At 48.2% G+C, this 20,879-nt stretch overlaps 1 protein-coding gene across 1 annotated transcript in view; it reads left to right on the top strand.

Annotated features, from left to right (window-relative positions):
- Positions 1 to 20,879, top strand: part of MINDY2 (MINDY lysine 48 deubiquitinase 2) — a 469,571-nt gene that overhangs the window by 29,099 nt on the left and 419,593 nt on the right. The gene's annotated exons all lie outside the window — the stretch shown is intronic.

The raw sequence follows: 20,879 nt of genomic DNA, 5'->3' as shown, positions 1-20,879 counted from the left end.
ACAGCACCCCAGGGCACTCCAGCTAGTGGAGATGCCCGCCCCCTCCGGCCACGGCCCCACTTTTGGCGGCAAGGCCGGAGGAGATAATGAGAAAAACAAGGAGGAGTCACTAAGGTGTCCTGAGCTGAGGTGACTCTGACTTTTAGATCATCTTGCAGATGGAGGATTCCCCCAATAGGATTAGGGATGTGCCCCCCCTCCCCTCAGGGAGGAGGGACAAAGAGGGTGTAGCCACCCTCAGGGCTAGTAGCCATTGGCTACTAACCCCCCAGACCTAAACACACTCCTAAATTGAGTACTTAGGGGCCCCCAGAACTAAGCAAGATAGATTCCTGCAACCTGAAGACGAAGGACTGCTGACCTGAAGCCCTGCAGAGAAGATGGAGACACCAACTGCTTTGGCCCCAGCCCTACCGGTCTGTCTCCCCACTTCAAGAAAAACTGCAACAGTGACGTGTCCCCCAGGGTCCAGCGACCTCTGTAGCCTCAGAGGACTACCCTGCATCTAAAAGGACCAAGAAACTCCCGAGGACAGCAGCCCTGTTCCACAAGACTGCAACTTTGCAACAAAGAAGCAACTTTTAAAGACCACACGTTTCCCGCCGGAAGCGTGAGACTTTCCACTCTGCACCCGACGCCCCCGGCTCGACCTGCGGAAAACTAACTCTACAGGGAGGACTCCCCGGCGACTGCGACCCTGTGAGTAGCCAGAGTTGACCCCCCTGACCCTCCCCAGCGACGCCTGCAAAGGGAATCCAGAGGCTCCCCCTGACCGCGACTGCCTGCTTCAAAGAACCCGACGCCTGGTAAAGACACTGCACCCGCAGCCCCCAGGACCTGAAGGATCTGACCTCCAGAGCAGAAGCGAGCCCCAGGTGGCCCTCTCCCTTGCCCAGGTGGTGGCTACCCCGAGGAGCCCCCCCCCCCCTTGTCTGCCTGCATCGCTGAAGAGACCCCCGGGTCTCCCATTGAATCCTATTGCAAACCTGACGGCTGTTTGCACTCTGCACCTGACCGCCCCTGTGCCGCTGAGGGTGTACAAAACCCCCCTGGTCTGCCCTCCGAAGTCGCGGGTACTTACCTGCTGGCAGACTGGAACCGGGGCACCCCTATTTCCATTGAAGCCCATGCGTTTTGGGCACCACTTTGACCTCTGCACCTGACCGGCCCGGAGCTGCTGGTGTGGTAACTTTGGGGTTGCCTTGAACCCCAACGGTGGGCTACCTTGGACCCAACTTTGAACCCTTTAAGTGCTTTACTTACCTGAAAAACTAACAAATACTTACCTCCCCAGGAGGGGGTAACAAATATCTTACCTCTAAGGGGAACCCTTGGACTCTGTGCATGCTATTTCTTACTTTGAAATAGTACATACAGAGCCACCTTCCTACTCTAGGTTTTACTGACAGTTATTCTGCCTTTGCCAGGGGAGCCCTAATCTGGATACGGGTGGGAGTATCGTCTACTGTGGGTTTGGCCACAGTACTGCGTGGGTAGATTTGTTTTAGTAGAGGGCGCACTAGACTGAACTCTTGTAGTTTGGGGAAGCATTTTTGTTCTAAACATAGAGAAGTGCACATTCCTCTTTGATTTTCAGCGCAACTACCAAAAATGTGTGCACGTAGCATGAATTTTAGGGGGCAAGTTTAGTTGTATCCTGGACATCATACTAGATAGGACACACCTGCCTCTTTCACAGGCTCAGGCAATAAGTAATGCAAAGTCATGGTCACAATGGCTTAACAAATGGCCCATGATAGATGTTTGGCAAAACTACAAAGGCCCGGGGTGGGAAGGTGGATTTAGGCTTTAGTCCTTCTAGTCAACTCCTCTTTAATTAAATGTGCATATAGACCTGATCATATGCGCTGCCCAGTTGTACGTAATGTTCTCCTCCCGCTGATTATCTTGGCAAGACAATAGCAGATCACATTCCCTCGTAAGTCAGCCTGGCCTTGAGCAAGATCATCTGTCCCATCCCACCCCAACCCCTCCTAGCACTTGAAGCATTCCATACTAGAAGACGCTGTCTTTCAAAGCACCGTAGCAGGAAAAAACACAGAAACTTTAAGTACAATTAAGTTTCCATCTCCTCCCCAGTGATTGAATGGGAGGCCTTCAAATTGGTCACTGTACAGATGTGGTGGTGTGCACGTCTAAGGCCTGAGAAAAGGAATTGGGCAGAGTATAAGATATTTGTACCCAAATAGAAAGAAAATTATTGGTAGACCCCGCTCTCTGAGTTTGTTTCTGGGTGGCATAAACAGAAAGCTACATTGACTGATAAACTCAGATGCTTAGATTATATCACCAATGCCACTAGAATCCATGCAGAGGGGGACCATGCTGGTGGGCTACTAAAATGTCTCTCCAGCTACAAAAACACCCATAATTTCACTTAGTACTTCACAGGGTGCCATGGCGTATTCCCTGCAAGATATGAATATGGTATATTATATGGGGGGGGGGGGGGGGCGGGGCACGGGGAGTGTTCAAGGAGTAGAAGCCTTTTTGCCCTCTTCACTTAGCTCTCTGGTTGCCCCTGTTAAGATCCCCCAGGCTCTGGCCAGGTCTAATGATCCATTGCCTGCTGAGCGTCTCTACAGGAGGGCACTCCTCTCCCATTCTGCTCACCTGAGGATGTCCACTTTCGTACCATTGCTGTGCCGGACGGTGGATGTTTTCTATCAAAGAGGTCTTTGGCTAGTATTAATGCAAGATCTATAAAACAGGACATTACTTTCTTTTTGACCTGTCTGGGTAAAGCCCTAGTATGCAAGTTATGGGGGAGAAATCATTGTTGTGATCGGTGACATCTTTTAAGAAGTGGAGGACCACCAACCAATAGTCAGCAAGCAGTGAGCATCCCCATACCATGTGTAGTACTCGTTCTCCTTTCCATATGACCAGTATATCATCAATATACCTTTTCCATATTTTTATATTCTTGCTGCACAGATTGAGAGTGCTGAGGATTCTCTTTTTCTCAAGATGGTGGACTTAGAGGCCAGCTAGGCTCGGAGTGAAGGTACTTCCCATGATGGTCCCATGTTTCTGTCCTATGAAGCAGCCCTGGTCGGAAACTTTCTAGAATGGTTAAATAGACAGGACGAGTTCCTGAGGTTCACCCACACAGTGAGCAAAGAATAATTGGTTTTCTTGGATTTAAATATAATAGCTACACAAGGAACCTTAAACACAACCACTCGCGAAAAACCAACAGCCAAGAACTGTTTACTCGTGTACGATAGTTCCCACCCCATCTCTTAAGGGAAAACCTCCCCCTCGGACAGTTCCTAAGATTAAGAAGGAAATGTTCGGAGTTAGATGACTACAAGGAACAAGCTCAAAGGTTAGCATCCAAGCTGGTGGCAAGGAGATACCCCACCCCCCAGGGTAATCAATCAATCAATCCAAGAAACAAGCTTGCAACAACAAAAGAGAAGATCTACTGGATACCCTCCTCAAAAAGAAAGGGAGGAGAGACCGATGTGCATAACAACATTTAATGTAGCTTCCAACCAAGTGAGCAAGATTGTTGACAAACATTGGCGTATCCTCAAAAGTGGTTCATTGAATATTCCTAAACATATGTTCTCAAATAAAAGGCGAAAAAGTCTTAGAGAGATGCTCGTGCACACCTCTCACTTACTTCTGCCTACAGGACACTATCCATGTGGTGGCGGTAGCATATGCCACCTAACCAAAGTCACTAAAACAGTTACTTTCAGTAACAATACAAACTGGTACATCGGAGACTTCACTAACTGCAACACTCAACGAGTAGTGTATCCATCACCTGCCCCTGAAACTTACATTACGTTGGGATGACCACTTGTAAGATTAGGACCATCGAAGAAACCTTAGATGTGGACGTGCCACCACAAAAATGTCAACTCACCACATAGAAAAAGTGCATTCAGAAAAGGACTACCAGTGGGTCATTCTGGAACATCAAAAAGACAGGTTTACAGATTGCACACACATCAGAAAGGACTGAATTAGCACATCCCATGGAGCCAGTTAATGAAGTAGTAATACCATGAGTGTAGTTGTCTTGCTAGTATGGCACCCCCTATATATATATATATATATATATATATATATATATATATATATATATATATATATATATATATATATATATTTTTATAATACAAAGGATGTGTCTTCTCCATAGTGTTTGAGCAGTCTCCCCTGAGGCATTCTCTGGGACATTTCTTTTTGAGGGGGTCCTCGTGAACCACCCAGAGAGCCGGGGCAATCCGCCATCTTAATGAAGTTTGCAGTCTAGTGCTGCTACGTATCCTTACGTCACCGCACGCTGTTATGCATGCACGTAAGCCAACATCAAAGAGCTTATCAGCCCTGTTCCATCAGATGCCTGTAATATTCAAACTCCAGGGAGGTGAGGAATAGGTAACTAGCGAAAGTGTTGCTTTGGCGAAGTAAGTGCAACCTTGATTTATCTTCATCATATCTCTGACGCTCGCTGTTGGAGGAGCAGAGTGGATTTTAATGCCATATTACAATTTAGAGTGTGATTATAAGCACACACCCCCTCCCAGCGGATCTACAATACTGAAACCAGAATCTTACTAAGTATGTCCTGCATGAACCAAGTGTGTTGTTCTGTGTGCTTTACGTGTTATTTGTATAGTTTGTCTTGTACTGTCCAAATATGACGAGCATCACTTGACTGTTGAGAATCACAAGTATTCTTCACGTTTGGGGTGACGTTTGCTCAGGCTTGACACCACACGCACAAGCATAAAAATATGTATTGCGGCCCAGTATTTTACAGGGCTATGCTAATTATGTCCTTTATGTCTCTACAGGTATCACTTTGATGACACCACATAAGATAGGTGTAATGTGCTTTAGCCTTTAGCATGCGAAATATGCGCTCACACAATTGATGTTTCTATAGGGAGTGGAACCAGGCAGTCATCCTTGGTCCTGAAGAGGAGCCTAGGGGTAACGTTCTGAAACATGTAGCATAGGAAGGCGGGTACATTTCATACCCTACTTCCACATAACCCCCCTTTCCTAATCATATTGCCACTAGCAGATCTATTAAAATATTGGAACCGCTAGGAGACAGGTATTTTTTACTTTTCCGAGACCCCACTACTCCTGTTCTTTACCTGGATCACATTGATGTGACAACACCAGTGCTCCCACCTATTCTGTAGGTTGCAGCACGCCCGTTCCGTAGCGGAACGGGAGGAACCCAATGATGAAGCATGCCACCAAGGGGTAACCCTGGTGTGTGAGGGTTTTTCTAAAGGAAAATCCTTCTTTCCTTGTCCATCCTGTGGGGGCTCCCCTCCTGCTGGGTCTTTATGTAATGCTACCTTTTAAATACACTGCACTCTGCCCATGGAGCTGCCTTGGGCCTACCTTAGGGGTGACTTTTATGTAGTAAAACGGAAGGTTTGGTGCCTGGCAAGTGGGTGCTCTTACCAGGTTGAACTGGCAATTTAAAACTGCACATACAGACACTACAGAAGCATGTTTACAGGGCTACTCGTGGGTGGCACAATCAGTGCTGCAAGCCAACTGGTAACAATTGATGAGTTACAGGCCCTGGGCACACACAGTGCACTTTACTTGGGACTTATTAGTGCATCAAATATGCCAATCATGAGTAAACCAATTACCAATACAATTGAGACAGGGAGTGCTTGCACTTTAGCACTGGTCAGCAGTGGTTAAGTGCCCAGAGTTCTAAAGGCAGCAAAAACGAAACTCAGCACAGGCTCAAAATACAAGCTCAGAAGCCAAAAAGACAGAGGAAACCACACCAAGAGCTGACAGGTCTAACAACAGCATAGAGAGAGTTCCGTATAAGGCTATCAAAAGCCTTTTCTGTGTCTACGGACATAAATGTCGCAGCCACCAGGACTTTTGACCATCCAGCACTGCCACTTACTATCCGGCTATAGCAATACAAATGAAGTGCTCCACAAATGGTCCCATTTCCCAGAAGGCTTTCAGAGTATGAGGTTAGTGCCAACAATACAAGCTCCCCCCAATTTCAAATCCCCCCCCCCCCCCCCCAACTCCCTCAATACTAGCCTTTATGTCCGCAATCTTGGCCAAGGTCGTCCGCCATTCTAGGGGTAATGCAGGGTATACTACTGCATCAATGTGAGCTCAATGTACAGTCTGTGTCAGATCAGGAATCGGTGTTCCCCGGTGGAGTTCCTGATGGTGTAGTGGCTCTCTCAAAGCAAGAGACGGTGAGTCTTGCAGTAGTCTCTCAGCTTTTCTGCAGTTCTGATGTTCTTGGGCCTCCCAGCAGGTGACAGGTGGGCAAGGGAGCGGGTCCCGGTGCCCTGCAGGCCCTCAGCCCCGGCCAACACCTCCAGCTAATCCCATATGTCTTGGATGGGAGGTGGAAAAGAACCTCGTTTCTTGGTCAGTGCCCACTTTTAGATTGGCAAGGTAAAGCATTGCATACTTGAGACCCATGTCATGTAGCCGTTTCTTAGCTTCCAAGAAGGATGCCCTTTGTTTTTGCACAGCTTGTGTAAAGTCGATGAAAACCATCACTTTACTGTTCATGATGTGCAGGTCTCTCAGGTTACGGGCTCGTCGAGGAGGTGATCCCAGTCCCTGAAGTGCAGGAGCCTTCTACCACCAGACGAGGAGGCTCTCCAGGGTGGTGGGGGCTGTTGCGCCTGGGCCCGTTACAGAGCAAAGAAGGTAGAGTCCCTGGGGGACGACAGAATGTTTGAGACAGGCCTCTAGGTATGCGACCGTGTCATCGCCCTCTGTCCTCTCCGGTAGGCCCACTAACTAACTAACTAACTAACTTGTTAAATAACATTCACCATACACAAAGGACAATTCCTAATGCACCTAATTCTACTTCAGGTCATTTGGACTCAGTGGTCCATCTCTGACACAGAACCAGAGACTTATTTCCTGGTTCACTCACTACATTTTATGGGCAATAGTCCAAGACGTATTAACTGGAAGTTTAGAGCCATCCAAAGCCACGCATACACATCTTTGCAAATCCTGCATGATAAATGGAAAGCTGAAACCGAGACAGTGTTTCATGACAAGGAATGAGCCAAGGCGCTCTCGTATGCACACATTGTCTCATGCAACGTAAAGTTTAGATTCATACAGTTAAGTATTGTACATAGGCCCGAACTATTCTGCGTTGCAATCAAGAAACACCCCTCCATTTAAACGCCTCATGCCCACGCTGCTTTGCTGTCGCTGTGGATACCCAACACACGTTGGCGGTCTTGCCCTTTGCTGAGAGCCTACTGGTTCACAATACTGAATATATTGACATCCCCTACTGAAATAGCCATTTCTGAAAAACGCGAATTGTTAATCTGTGCACACTTGTACTGTCTAGACCCTGTCACTTTCATGTTTTGTAAAAAAAATACTGTACTGGTAACAGTTGTTAATGGTGATAACGGAGCATTCATATGTGTAGAGTAGCCATTCTGTCAAATGAAAGTCTGTAACTGGCGTGGTAAACTAATTTAAGGTAACAGTAAATTGAAGAAGACATTTTATCACCACTAGATTTTGATCTGTAATGTGTACAGCGTTTCTAAGAAAAAAAGCCAATGAAGATAATTTGTTTTTAAAAACAAAATAAAGGTCCGATGGCAATCAGAAATTGGTGCCGGTTTTGAATGTGAAAAAGTTTTTTTACAACATCTGTTTAAACAACTTAAAGTTTTTTTATTTTTATTTTATTATTAAAAACGATCTGGCATTCACTGTAGGGCATGCAGACACCTTAGCAGTGAAAGGGATACATGGTAATTCTGGTCAGTACCCATATCCTCCCTGTAGAAAGCTGCCCCTTAATGTGGTATGAAAATACTGTGAAAGGGTCTAGTGGTTCCCCAGTGAGTGGACAGGGCTTGCTTTGCAATCCCAAAGTGCTCTGTTTTAGAGGTACTGTGGTCGAGCAGTTTAGGCTTAACACAGAGGAGTGCAAGAAACTACAAATGCACACAGTAGGCAGTAAATGAGACACATGACTCAAAAAGGAGATCCACACCAATTTATAAAAACAGCAAGAATCTTGATATGTTTAGGCATCGGAGACAAGTCGTTCCAGTAAGTACGTTTTTAAATAGGAATTCTTTTCACTTTAAAAAGTGGACACTGGCAATTTCTGAGTTCTGCGATGATATCCTATGGGAGGAAAAACAAGTTCTGCAAACAGGTAGAGTACAGCGACTTACAGACCAATCTCCAGGAGTTAAGGTCAGTAGTGTGCAAAGTCCAAGGTAGCACCAACAGTACCTCCTCAGTGCCAGGGGGTGGCCGGGTGCAGAGTACAAAACAGCATTGGGTGCCCAGTGCGTTCCAATGAAGATCGGTCACTGTGAAAAGAGGCTACAGCAGAGGTCTTCAACCTGGGGGGCGGGCCCCCATAGGTGTCCTCAAGTGACTCTATGGGGGGCGCCAGCCTCTGGCCAAAAGAAGCATTCTGCAGATAACAGGGCTTTGTTTTAAGCAGAAGCATGTTATTGGATTTAAAAAAAAGGTAACAGTACTTAAATGCAATGTTTAACCAAAAGAAGCATTCTGCAGATAACAGGGCTTTGTTTTAAGCAGAAGCATGTTATTGGATTTAAAAAAAAGGTAACAGTACTTAAATGCAATGTTTAAATAGGTCTAGACATATTTAAACATTGCCATCTTATAAAACAATTGTGAAAAAATCTGAGTGGGGGACCCAATGGTTTTTATTTTTCAACTGGGGGGGCGCAACATTAAAAAGTTTGGAGACCAATGGGCTACAGGCTCTAGCCAGGAGGCCAGTTGAGCTGAACAAACAACGGGGTTCAGACCTCGCAATGCTCAGACACAGGTAGGCAACTTTGGTCCTCTTCTCCACAGCTCAGGGGTGACAGGTGCAGAGGTGTCCTTAGTTGTCAGGTTTTCTGTACCGGAGTGGTGGCTGGGGGCTGATGCAGAGGCTGCAGGCATCATCCGGGAGTCCAGGAGGGGTGCAGCCATGATAGACTCTGACTCTGGAGGGCTGGGGAACCTTGGCACCAGAGGTCCACTTCAACTTGTCGGAGAAGGTGAATGCAGTGGTGACTTCAGGTGTCTAGTTTTGGCTGTTCAAGAGGTTTGAGTCCCTTCTTTTGGAGTTTCCTGGAGAACAGGTCAGCTGTTCACAGGAGGTCTTGAGTCTCTTTTGAAGGCAGGCAGTCCTCCCAGGCTTTTGGAGTCAGAGCTGCAGGGCGAGACTTCTTTGGTGCAGATTTTGACGAGGGATGCAGACAGGCCGGTGGGGTTGGTACCACATCAGCTGTTTCTTTTTCTCCTCTTCTGCTTTCGCTGCTCTTCGGTGTCCTTGGTCTTCTTAGGTTGTCAGAATCATCTCCTCTGGTGCCAGTTGGTCACCTAACTATTGAATTTAGGCGTGTGTAGGGTAGATGCCAATAGACTACCTACCCTTGGGGTAGCTATGCCCCCTATATGACCACTTCTGTGGGAAGTAGGCATTACCCTGTCCCAGAATTCCTGGATATGCATTCATAAAGATGGCTACTTCTGAAATTTCGTGTCCTCCTCGCAGTAGCCCACCTTAGGGGGTGTACTAGCCTGTAGGTGGCACGCCTACCTAACTAGCTAATTTTCTCGCATGTCCAGGTGCTAAGTGGGGGGGGGGGTGGCTTCCTCTCCTGTAAGGGTAGCCAGACTTGCATTCCAAAGGCGATAGCCCTTTGAGGGCTGCTGCCTTAGGAAATTAGCAGGTCATCCTGTGGGAGGGGTGTTACACCCTCTTCCCGGACATGCTTTTATTCTGGGCCTCCTGAGAGCTGAAGGCTCTCACCCTAGGGGCCAAACCATGTCTCGGGGGCAGGCTGGCAGAAACCAGTCCGCATTTAGACCAGAGGTTAGTAGGTTTTCAGAGGGCAGCTTTAAGGTGCCCTCAGGGTGCATGTATTGGTATATCTAACACTGGCATCAATATGGGTTCACCAATACGAGATGTTGGATACCAAACATCCGCATATTCAGTGAAGCTATCATATAGTTGTGGAACTCGTATTGACCAGTGTCCAGCACATGTATTTGAAATGGCTTCCCTGGCCACTTACTATGTCTGAGAATTGACAAAGACATAGCAGATATGGCTTCACATATAATATAATGCACCCTGCCTTAGGGCTGTAAGGTCTGCCAGAGGGGTGACTTGCATTATTCCATGCAGTTTTAGGGACATGGCACACAGGCGGGATGCCATATTGTGTTTTCACTTTTGCCTGCACCAAGACAAGCAATGGCAGCCTGTCATGTGCTTGGTGAGGGGTCCCTCTAGAGTGGCACACCATTTACACAGGACTTACAGAGGGTGCTAAATGATTTTCCAATTGTGGAAACAATTGTACAGTTTAGGGAAAGAGGTCTGGCACTGGGGTCCTGGTTAACAGGAACCCAGAACTCTTTCAATCAAATCACATCAGACACCAGACAAAAAGTGTGTGTGTGGGGGGGGGGGGGGGGGGGAGGGTAGGGGGGCAGCCATGTCAAAAAGAGGCACTTTTTTTACACTCCCCACTTTTTCTTGGAATAAAATAATAAAGCGAGCCAACAGGACTGGTAAGTCTGAACATTGTGTTCGGCCAGTCTGCAGTTAGCAATTCCCTTAGTCCTTTAGGTGTGCATTTTCTACCTCTAGTATGACATAAATATGGCCACAGGTCATAGCTTCCACTGGATGTATGTCGATGTTAAATACCCTGCTTCCTCAAGACGTTAAGGAGTGTATCAGCTTCAGTGTTACTGAATATATCAACAAAGTGCTGTGGGCCCAAGAGAGGTGGAGTAACTGGCAGCATAAGCAGCCTGTTGAGGAGGAGACCTGGACTTACCTGGCCTTGTGTCTGGGGCCTGCTTGTCGGGCCTCACTAAAGGGTATGTCGGGCTTATCGGAGGCTGCAAACTTCTGCCTGGGTCCGCAGCAGTGATGCCCTGCCCTTTTAACCCTGGTGATTTGACAGGCCCTCTCCCTTCCCCTGAAGTGACATCCTATGATTGTCACAGCAGTCAGCAGACAACCTAAAGCAACATCACATGTTCACTACACCCTGCTCTTGCCCCTGAGACTTGACACACTGGTAGGGAGGGTACCTCCACCTTCCAACTTGACCCTGCAGGGGTGGCTGATGGGCTCCTTAGAAGGAGGTAAGGAGAAAGCTGGGGCAAAGGACTGCTGGGCATATCCCCATAGTCGTGTGATTATTGTGGTGGCCCCTCATCAAACAGGCTGCATCATTGCTCCCTGCCCTGCTTGTGCTAACTTGCTTCAATATGCCACAACCCGTTTAGCTCATGAAAAGTTGGCTTGCTCACACGCTGTTACAACATTTTTCAGAAACAAAACCAATGATATCATGCTATCAGAGTAGGTCTGGTGGCCACTATCCGAGATACTATTGATGTTCATGGAGGAGCAATGGCTCTGAGACTGTAATCGCTTTGCTCTATCCGATGAAACACTGCCCTGATATGCCAGATCTGCCCTCTTAGTGCCTGATAACCATTACTATCTGCACCACAATGGGCTGAAGTTTCCACAGTGTCGGGCTGCTCATTCTGCCGTTGCTGGTTGCTCTCTCTATGCATGACCAGTTGTGGCAAACAGACCTGACGGCAACTACTTGCAACCCATCGATCTATAGGGATGCCTGCCACCTGAGCACATTACCTCACATTTCTACACTCTTGGTTGCCTCCTGTGCCTCACAATCAACTAACCCTGTAGAGCCTAGACACGTGGAGAGGCTGAATTAAGTCAAATTAAGTATAAGATGGTCAAGATCCTTGAGCAATGGACTTCCCTCAAATTAAGCATCAGATGGTCAAGATCCTCAAGCAGTGGCCTTCCCTCCCTGCTGAGCCGAACAAGCCTGACATAATCCTGGAGGCAACTGGGATAAATAGCATTTCAACTAGCTCTTACCTCAGTGCAAAAATAGACTCTGCTGCAATTGACGTTGACCGTTTGAGGGAAGATCAAAAGCGGCTATCTGAAAGGGTCTGTAAATCAGAGTATGTGCTGCAGGAACTGCAGCCTCAGTCAACAGACTTACAGCAGTAGGTTCTAGAGTAGTTGGAATGTCTGAGGGCTCCAAGGGGCACAACACTGCTGACTTCCTATAGAACTGGATTAAGTGCTCTGGCCCCTCCTTTTTTTCTCCATCAAAATGGCACCTACCTGTGCACAAGCTTCCTCCTGCTGCCCCACGTATGCTCATCATTGCCAGACTGTTGCATTTCAAGGACAGAGATGAAACACTGCAAGTGGCATGTTGAACTACTTGAAATGGACAATAATCAACTCCTCATTTTTCCGGTCTACATGGTAGCCATCCAGCATCAATGATCCTCCTTTCTTAGACTAAAGGGAAAGCTCAGAGAGTTTTACCTGCTAAACTTGTGCCCACCTTCTTTTTTTACTGATCCAGAAGCCTCCTGGTACTGGACTGAGCGGCCAGGAACCTCCTCACTGGCAGATGTTCACCTCTTATGTGAGCACCAGACTGCAAGATGAGGGCTCAGTAGACAGAGACCGAAGCTTGTTGCAACCTCAGGCCAAGAACCAACCTTTCGCAGGGGCAAGCCAAGGACAGAAAGCCCTCTGCACCTGTTGCAGTGCGCTCCATTAACAACCGGTCTTAAGCTCCTTCTTCCACCTCAATCGAAAACTCTGACAACAATGACAGTTCATCTAATCTGGTGCTCCTCAGTACCTCGGGATCCCCACCAGCAGTGACCCTCTCAGATTGTAGTTGATCTGTAACAGGAGTCCTCCTTATATCGCCCTCTGAGGTTGTAGAAATGTACTAGTAATGCCTTGCATCTAACACTTCAGCCTTCAGTTCAGCAATGTAGATTGCTTCTGTTTGTTTTCTTTCATCCTTTTTCTCGGCTCTTGACAGCACGTGGTCACCCCCATTATAACAGGCTTATACAAGTTTAGTGAGAACTGGCATGCACTAAAAGATAACCACACTATATTTCCCACTACCGGCTTTGATAGGTGCAATACATAGGAGCACCTGGACAGAGTCTCAGCTTGACGCTAACTGCACAGCACACCCTGTATGCTATAGTGAATTTGAGTGGTCAGCCTATTGCTCTTTGTCCTTTGTATTGTTCTGGTTACCACAGATATGGGCTGGCTCGGATTACACACTCCTTTCACGATTTACTGTGTGGCCGGTGATATTGGTAGCAGAGGGCAGACTGTAAGTTACTCTCGAGCACACACTCATGCAGTACCAATCATGATTCCGCAACCAGGCCTCCTCTCCTTTATTGCTTAGAACATTAGCAGGATGCACACAAGGAATAACAGATCTGGAATCTGCTCTCTGTAAGCCCAGGAGGGGCCACAAGAGAATACCACATAACATTAGTGGGCGTTGCCTAGCTTCAGAAGGTCTTCTCTGCTTTTGTTTTAGCCTACATCAAGGGGCACCGGATCTGGGTTAGAGTGGACGTCCCCTTGAAGCTTTGCACAGTAGTAGTAGATGGGGAGGGTAGATTTGTCCTGGCGGAGGACAGACTGAATACGGCCACAGTATTGCTAGGAAGTATTTATGCCCCTGGCACAGAGCCATATGCATTCCTGAGCCTGCTGTCATGACAGTTTGCTAATTGGGTTCAAGACAATGACTTTAATTGTGTTAGATTTCACGATAAACAGGTGGCATCCACCCCTCTCTCGGGCTCACTGTCCACTGTGTAAAGGTGCTGTCATGCTGGCGCAAGAAGTCTTTTAAGAGCAAGTTGTAGGGTAGTCAATAAAAGAGAGCAAATTGGTTTCTTAATAATTCACTATTGTGCATTTAATCAAGTACAAAATTATATTAGTTTACTTTTCATGAGATTTGATCAGGTCGTTTATTATATAGATGTCCAAGTTCAATACGTCTGCTAAGTACAACAGAAAGACCAGCCAGTTTGTGTTTCGTCCCTTGATAAATTTTCAAAGCCCTATTAGTTCACAGCGGTTGGGAATATCCTAGTGATATTTTTTAGCTAGTATGCAAGACACTGAGCCTCAATTGGAAAAGGGTTGGATCACAGAAAGTGGCCCCCGCATTGGTGGAAAGGCATCACAAGGCTTAGGTGATCTCCATATCTCATGGATTTTGTAGCCTTCATGCAGAAAGCCTCTGTAGTTCGAAAAAGAGAGCTTTCTGGTTAGAAGTCACAAGTCACAATTTGGGTTAGTGCTCTCGTCTATGAGAGATTTGTTGTTTGGCGGCAAAAAAATCCTGGAGTTACCCTGTACAATTTTTATTAGACCCTCCCGCTCCCCCCCACACACACAACCTTTATGTGTCACTGAACAAAGTTGCCTGCTCCTCATTGATCTGTCTGCTTCCTTCTCTGACTATCAAGGCAGACAGAACTGTGTCTACCCGTAGCCCTTTGTTGATGGCCTGACTTGGGGCAAAGTTATCTCCTAATTGCACTCTCGAGGTTCTATTTTAGGATATGCAGCTTCCATGGTGCTTTCTAGTTGAGAGAATGCACCAGTATTTTGAGGAGAATAATGGATGGCCTCCTCACCATCAATTTAGTGGGAGGCCTTAAAAGTAATAGCACATGGCCATTGCATCCATGTTTTGGTTGGTGCGCGCATAATAATCAAAAAGGAGCTTTAAAGGGTTGAAGACTCCCACATTCAAATTGAAAGAAATCTGAAGACTGTGCACAAGGAAAAGCTGTTGGTGGGGTGTGTCAACCAAGAAAACATGCATGTGTCTATCTCAACACTCCAAACTTCACTGAGAGGTATATTACACATCCAGCAAGAAATCCACTTATCTTTTTATGAGCATTATCACATGCTTTATGTAGGTGGGACCCAGTACACCAACACAACAGTTACATAATTTTTAAAAGAACAGCTATTATCTGAGGGTTCCTCCTGACATCAGGGCAGATTCGTCCCCATTACCACCCAAAACAAGAGAGGCATGTGATCTAGCTGCTGGCCATATGCCAGGAACTGAAGTTTCCATTCGAATTTTGTCAGACCTGTGCCAGTGTTATGTACCAAAGTTAGTCCTTCTGTATGTGGTAGCAGCTGCTGAAGGCAAGCTACCGCCATCACTAAGGGAGGTCCTGATATGTATCAAAAGCTAAAAAAGGTCCCACCACTTCTGATCCCTCTTCATTCAGGCTTATAGTTATCCTGAACTATGACTATACAGTTCTCATCAAAAGCATAGCTGGGCTTTTATTGCAAATGCAAACCAAAATGGTTTTATGCCTGGGAGGAGCAGGTCCCTGAATAATAACCGATGTTTAAAATCAAGGAGGGTGCTCATTCCATATGGCTTTAACCAGCTTTCCTAGTCCTTGACCGGAAAGAGATTTGACTTCCTGAACTGGAAGTACCTGTCTAAAATGCTGTCCAAAGTGGTTTCTGCAGCTTGCATTATGGGCAGTCGTACCGTTCTACATGGGCCATACTGCCAGGGTCCGGATGGGCGATTTGATCTCTTTATCCTTTGTGGTTCAAAGGAGATCTATCAAAGATGCCCCTAGTCCTTCTTGCTCTTTACGATTGCCCTGTATTTCTGATGGATACACCTACCTGTGGATTCCTCACCTAAAGAATTCTCCCCTCGCGCCAGCCTCGACGGAAATTTCTTCCAGCTCTGCACGTCAACGATGACGTCACAATCGCCCGACTCCACGCGACGCCGTATGACGTCATCTAGGCAATAAGAAGCCCTCGTCGACATGCAGACATCAGTTCCCTTTTTTCTGTGCCTCCGAGTAACGGTTTTTCTTCGAGGCTCACAGGGAGCTACAGTTGCGTATCGACGGTTACAATGTCGCAACCAAGGAAATCCGGTTTTAAACTTTGTAACCAGTGCGGGGGTCGAATGTCGGTTACCGATCCCCATGAGAATTGCCTCTGGTGCCTTAGCTCCGACCATGAGGTCGAGTCATGCAGCTCCTGCCAGCGCATGAACCCGAAGGCACTCAAGGAAAGAGAGGCAAAATTGTTCTTGGCCTGTTCCAAGAAAAAGAAGGAGAGGCGTCATCGGAGGGAGTCCTCTTCAAGATCCTCGAGGGCTCATCATCGCCATGGTGACTCTCGGCGCCGTCACGACTCCCGGCGCCGATCGAGTAAGGGACGGTCCCGGTCCAGATCGACATCTCCGTCAGCTCGGCGCCGTCCGACGTGGGAGATTAGCCCGACAGTCACCCCTCCACCTCCTACGACTCCGACTTCACCTGGGTCGGTTTTCGAGGTCGAGCCTCTTCAGAGCCAGAGGGTTCTCCTAGCCAGGAGTTGCCTGGCCCATCTACGGCGTCTATGCCGGCGCAACCGCAATACCCGGCTTTCCCGGCGCCGGGTACGGATCCTGCGGCTTTTTTGAATGCCATGTTTAACATTTTTTCCACCATGGCGCCGGGTGGAGGACAAGCAGGTCCGTCGGGCCCTTTGGCCTTTAATTTGGGTGTTCCGGCGTCTTATAAGTCGACGCCTTTCACGCCATTTTTGTCTGCTGCAGCTGAAGCGGCGCCAATGCCCTTGACGTCGCCTAGGAGACCTGCTACACCTGCAACGGCGCCGATGGATTCACCTCTGATCCAATCCACAGTCAAGGTTCCTGTGGACCCAGAGGGTCCGGCGTCGGATGGATCTGAGGTTCGGCGCCGACGGAGATCTTCAGCGTCGGCCGACGCCTAATTGACGCCAGGTCTCGAATCTAGACATCGATCCAGACGTCTGGCTTTGCGCCTTCTGGAGGAGGAAGAATACAGCAGACAACACCTGGAAGAGAGTGAGATCTTGGAGCCTTCCGGTGACTTTCAAGGACTTGATACTGTAAGTGGCATCGATACTTCCCTTGAGTGGGATCTAGCTTCTCCTGGGGAGTACACTGAGGAAGCTGCATCTTTCCATGCAGTAATACAGAAGGCTGCGGACTTCTTAGATCTCCCTCTTCCGGCTGCGGAGGTGAAGAGGAACCTGTTGATGGAGGTGTTGCATCCAACTTCTGTGACGGCAGAGCCTCTCTTGCCTTTTAATGAGGCTCTTCCAGATCCTATCAAAGACATCTGGAAAAAACCTGTGTCTTCAGCGGCTGTCAACAGAGCGGTAGCACAATGCTATCGGGCGGCACCAGGTGACCCTGTCTTCCTCTCCAAGCACCCGACACCGGAGAGCTTAGTAGTTCAGGCCTCCTGTTCTTCCAGGTCCTCTCCTGGCTCGTTTCCCGGAACCCCTGTGGACAGGGAATCGAAGAAAATGGACCATTCTGCCAAAAAGGCCTTTTCTTCATGTAGTATGGCCTTAAAGTCAACCAACGCGACCTGCATTTTGGGACGTTATATCCAGGCCCTTATGGAGGAAGCGAAAGGCCAGCCAAACTTGTCCCAGGAAATGTTACAGTTGCTGACGGACGCTCAGGCAGCGGCGACCCAGGTGATCCAGTCTGGGTTAGACACTTCAGACTCAGTGGCGAGAGCTATGGGCACGTCCATAGTTTCCAGACGACAATCTTGGCTGCATTCGTCTGGCTTTTCATCAGATGTGCAGGTGACTCTCCTGGATCTGCCCTTTGATGGCGAGAAACTCTTTGGAACAAAGGCAGATTCTGCTCTTGAACGATTTAAGAAGAGCAGAGCCACAGCGAGGTCGCTAGGACTTCAGTCAGCTGCCTCCTCCTCCTTTAGATCTTACAGGAGGTTTAGGGGTTTTGGACGTGGCTCCTCCTTTCGTGGCAGATTTCAAGGACCACAACAAACTGCAAGCTCCCTGCCATACAGATCCTTCAGGGGCAGGGGCAGAGTCCGAACAAGAGGAGCCAGCCAGCAGCACTCTGCCTCTTCCTCTTCCTCTTCCTCGGGAGGGGTGCAGCAGGGAAAGCAGCTGTAGTCCTCCACCACTCCCTGTCCACTTGTCTCCGGTAGGGGGGAGACTTGCCCATTTTCTTCCGATTTGGGAGTTTATAACAACGGACTCTTGGGTCATCGACATTGTGAAGAAGGGGTACGCTCTTCCCTTTTGGGAATTCCCTCCTCCCTTCCCTCCCCGGCCATCCTTCTGTTCGGAAGACCATCTTCTGTTATTACAACAGGAAGTGTTGTCCCTATTGGCAAAAGGCGTGGTAGAGTTGGTTCCCGAGCAGGAGAGGGGTCAGGGCTGTTATTCAAGATACTTCCTGATCCCCAAAAAGGATGGTCGGTTGAGACCAATTCTGGACTTGAGGATTTTGAATTGGTTCCTCAGGCAGGAAAAGTTCAAAATGCTGACCCTTTCACAGGTTCTTTTGGCGTTGAACGAAGGAGATTGGATGGTGTCTGTCGATTTGCAGGACGCATATTTTCATATTCCGATCCTCAAATCGCACAGGGAAGTATCTCCGGTTTGTGGTGGGATCGCAGCATTATCAGTTTGCGGTCCTCCCGTTTGGTCTTACTTCAGCACCTCGAGTCTTCACAAAGGTGATGGCGGTGGTAGCGGCAGAGCTCAGAAGAAGGGGGATAGCTGTGTTTCCCTATCTGGACGATTGGTTGATCAAAGCCAAGACTCCGGAGCTCGTGCGGCGTCCTCTCCAGTCGACAACTCAATTGTTGTACGACCTGGGTTTTTCAATCAATGTGCCCAAATCTCACTTAGAGCCCTCTCAACGCCTCCTGTTCAAAGGGGCTGTATTGGACACGACATTGAATCGGGCCTTTCCTCCGCCCCAGCGGGTTCAGGACATCCAGGCGTTGATTCCAATGTTTCGAAATGGAGCGGTAGTTCCAGTCCTCAAGGTCCTTCGTCTGCTCGGTCCGTTTGCTTCTTGCATACTGCTGGTCACTCATGCACGCTGGCACATGAGGGCTCTTCAGTGGTGCGTCCGCAGGCAGTGGTTTCAGCACAAGGGAGATCTCGAGAAATCGATAAAGGTCTCCAGAGACACTGCAGTGGATCTTCAGTCGTTGGCAGCGGTCGACAACCTGTCACAAGGAAGGCCGTTCTCGCTGCCGCCACCAGTGGCCACAGTGGTAACGGATGCTTCCACTCTAGGGTGGGGAGCTCATCTGGGGGATCTGGAGGTCAAAGGCCTTTGGTCTCCCGTGGAACAGAGATTTCACATCAATCTGTTGGAATTGCGGGCAGTACGTCTGGCTCTCAAGGCCTTCCTCCCTTCCATTCGCGGTCAGTCAGTCCAGATCCTAACGGACAATACTACTGCGATGTGGTATATAAACAAGCAGGGAGGAGTGGGATCGTATCTTCTCTGCAGAGAAGCTCTTAGACTCTGGTCCTGGCTTCAGGATCACAAGATCTGCTTGGTAGCACATCATTTGGCCGGGGCTCTGAACGTGCGTGCGGACGTTCTCAGTCGACCACGAGTGGCATCTTCATCCAGATCTGGCTCTGTACATATTCCAGATGTGGGGATATCCACAGATAGATCTATTTGCAACTCAGGAGAATGCGCAGTGCCCGCTATTTTGCAGCCTCCAGTATCCGGTGCAAGGAGCTTTGGGGGACGCGTTTCAGATGTCCTGGAAGGGTCAGTTGCTTCACGCGTTTCCTCCCATACCCCTGATTCCTCGAGTTCTGAGGAAGATCCGCCAAGACCGAGCCCAGGTCATCTTAATAGCTCCGGATTGGCCAAGAAGGGTGTGGTATTCAGACCTTCTCCAACTCTCTCAGTGCCCTCCGCTCTGTCTCCCTTACAGGGTGGACCTCCTCTCGCAGTCGCAGGGGCAGATTCTACACCCCCACCTCTAGAGCCTGCACCTTCATGCCTGGAGATTCAATGGGGCAATCTGAGTGCTTTTTCTCTCCCACCAGAAGTGGTGGATGTTATTTTATCGGCCAGGCGACACTCCACCAAATCGATCTATGCAAGTCGTTGGGCTAAATTTGTATGTTGGTGTGGAGAGAACAGAATTGATCCCTTAAAGGCTCGTTTGTCTGACATATTGTCGTTTGCTCTTTCCCTGGCACAGAAGTGTTGTGCGGTTGCCACAGTTAAGGGTTATTTATCTGCACTGTCTGCTTTTCTGTGCCTTCCTGATCAGCCTTCCTTGTTTAAATCTCCTATTGTTTTAAGGTTTGTAAAGGGGCTTACTAACAAATTTCCACCATCTCCATTTGTTATGCCTCAGTGGGACCTTAATTTGGTATTAACATTTTTAATGGGGTCCCCATTTGAACCGATGCATTCTTGCTCTTTGCGGTTGCTAGTTCTCAAGACTGTGTTCCTGGTGGCCATAACATCGGCCAGAAGGGTCAGTGAGCTTCAGGCTCTTAGTATAGACCCTCCATACCTTTCTTTCTATAGAGACAAAGTGGTGTTGAGGACCAAGGCGGCTTTCCTCCCGAAGGTTGTTACACCCTTTCACTTGGGGCAGTCTATTACTCTCTTCCTTTTACCCTCCACCTCATCCATCCAAGGAGGAAGAGAGGCTCCACCGGCTGGATCCACGAAGAGCGCTGAGCTTCTATGTCGACAGGACGAAGGAGTTCAGGCAAGATGATCAGCTCTTCGTTGGATACGTGGGGAAGAGGAAAGGTAGAGCTGTCCACAAGAGAACACTATCCAGATGGGTCATTCTATGTATTAAAATTTGTTATTCTTTGGCGAAGAAAGAACCACCTGTTGGGCTTCGTGCCCACTCCACCAGAGCTAAGGCTGCTTCTTCGGCTTTGGCTAGGGGTGTTCCTGTGGCTGACATCTACAGGGCAGCGACTTGGGCGTCCCTCCATACTTTTGTTAAACATTACTGTTTGGATTCTGAGGTTAGGAGGGATGGCCATTTTGCTCGCTCGGTGCTGCAGGATTTCTTGGTTTGACCATTCGGGCACCCACCTCCGGAGGTAGTAC

Source organism: Pleurodeles waltl, chromosome 3_1 (assembly GCF_031143425.1).
Source record: "Pleurodeles waltl isolate 20211129_DDA chromosome 3_1, aPleWal1.hap1.20221129, whole genome shotgun sequence".
NCBI classification, from domain to species: Eukaryota; Metazoa; Chordata; class Amphibia; order Caudata; family Salamandridae; genus Pleurodeles; species Pleurodeles waltl.
This window is presented reverse-complemented; position numbering and strand designations above follow the sequence as displayed.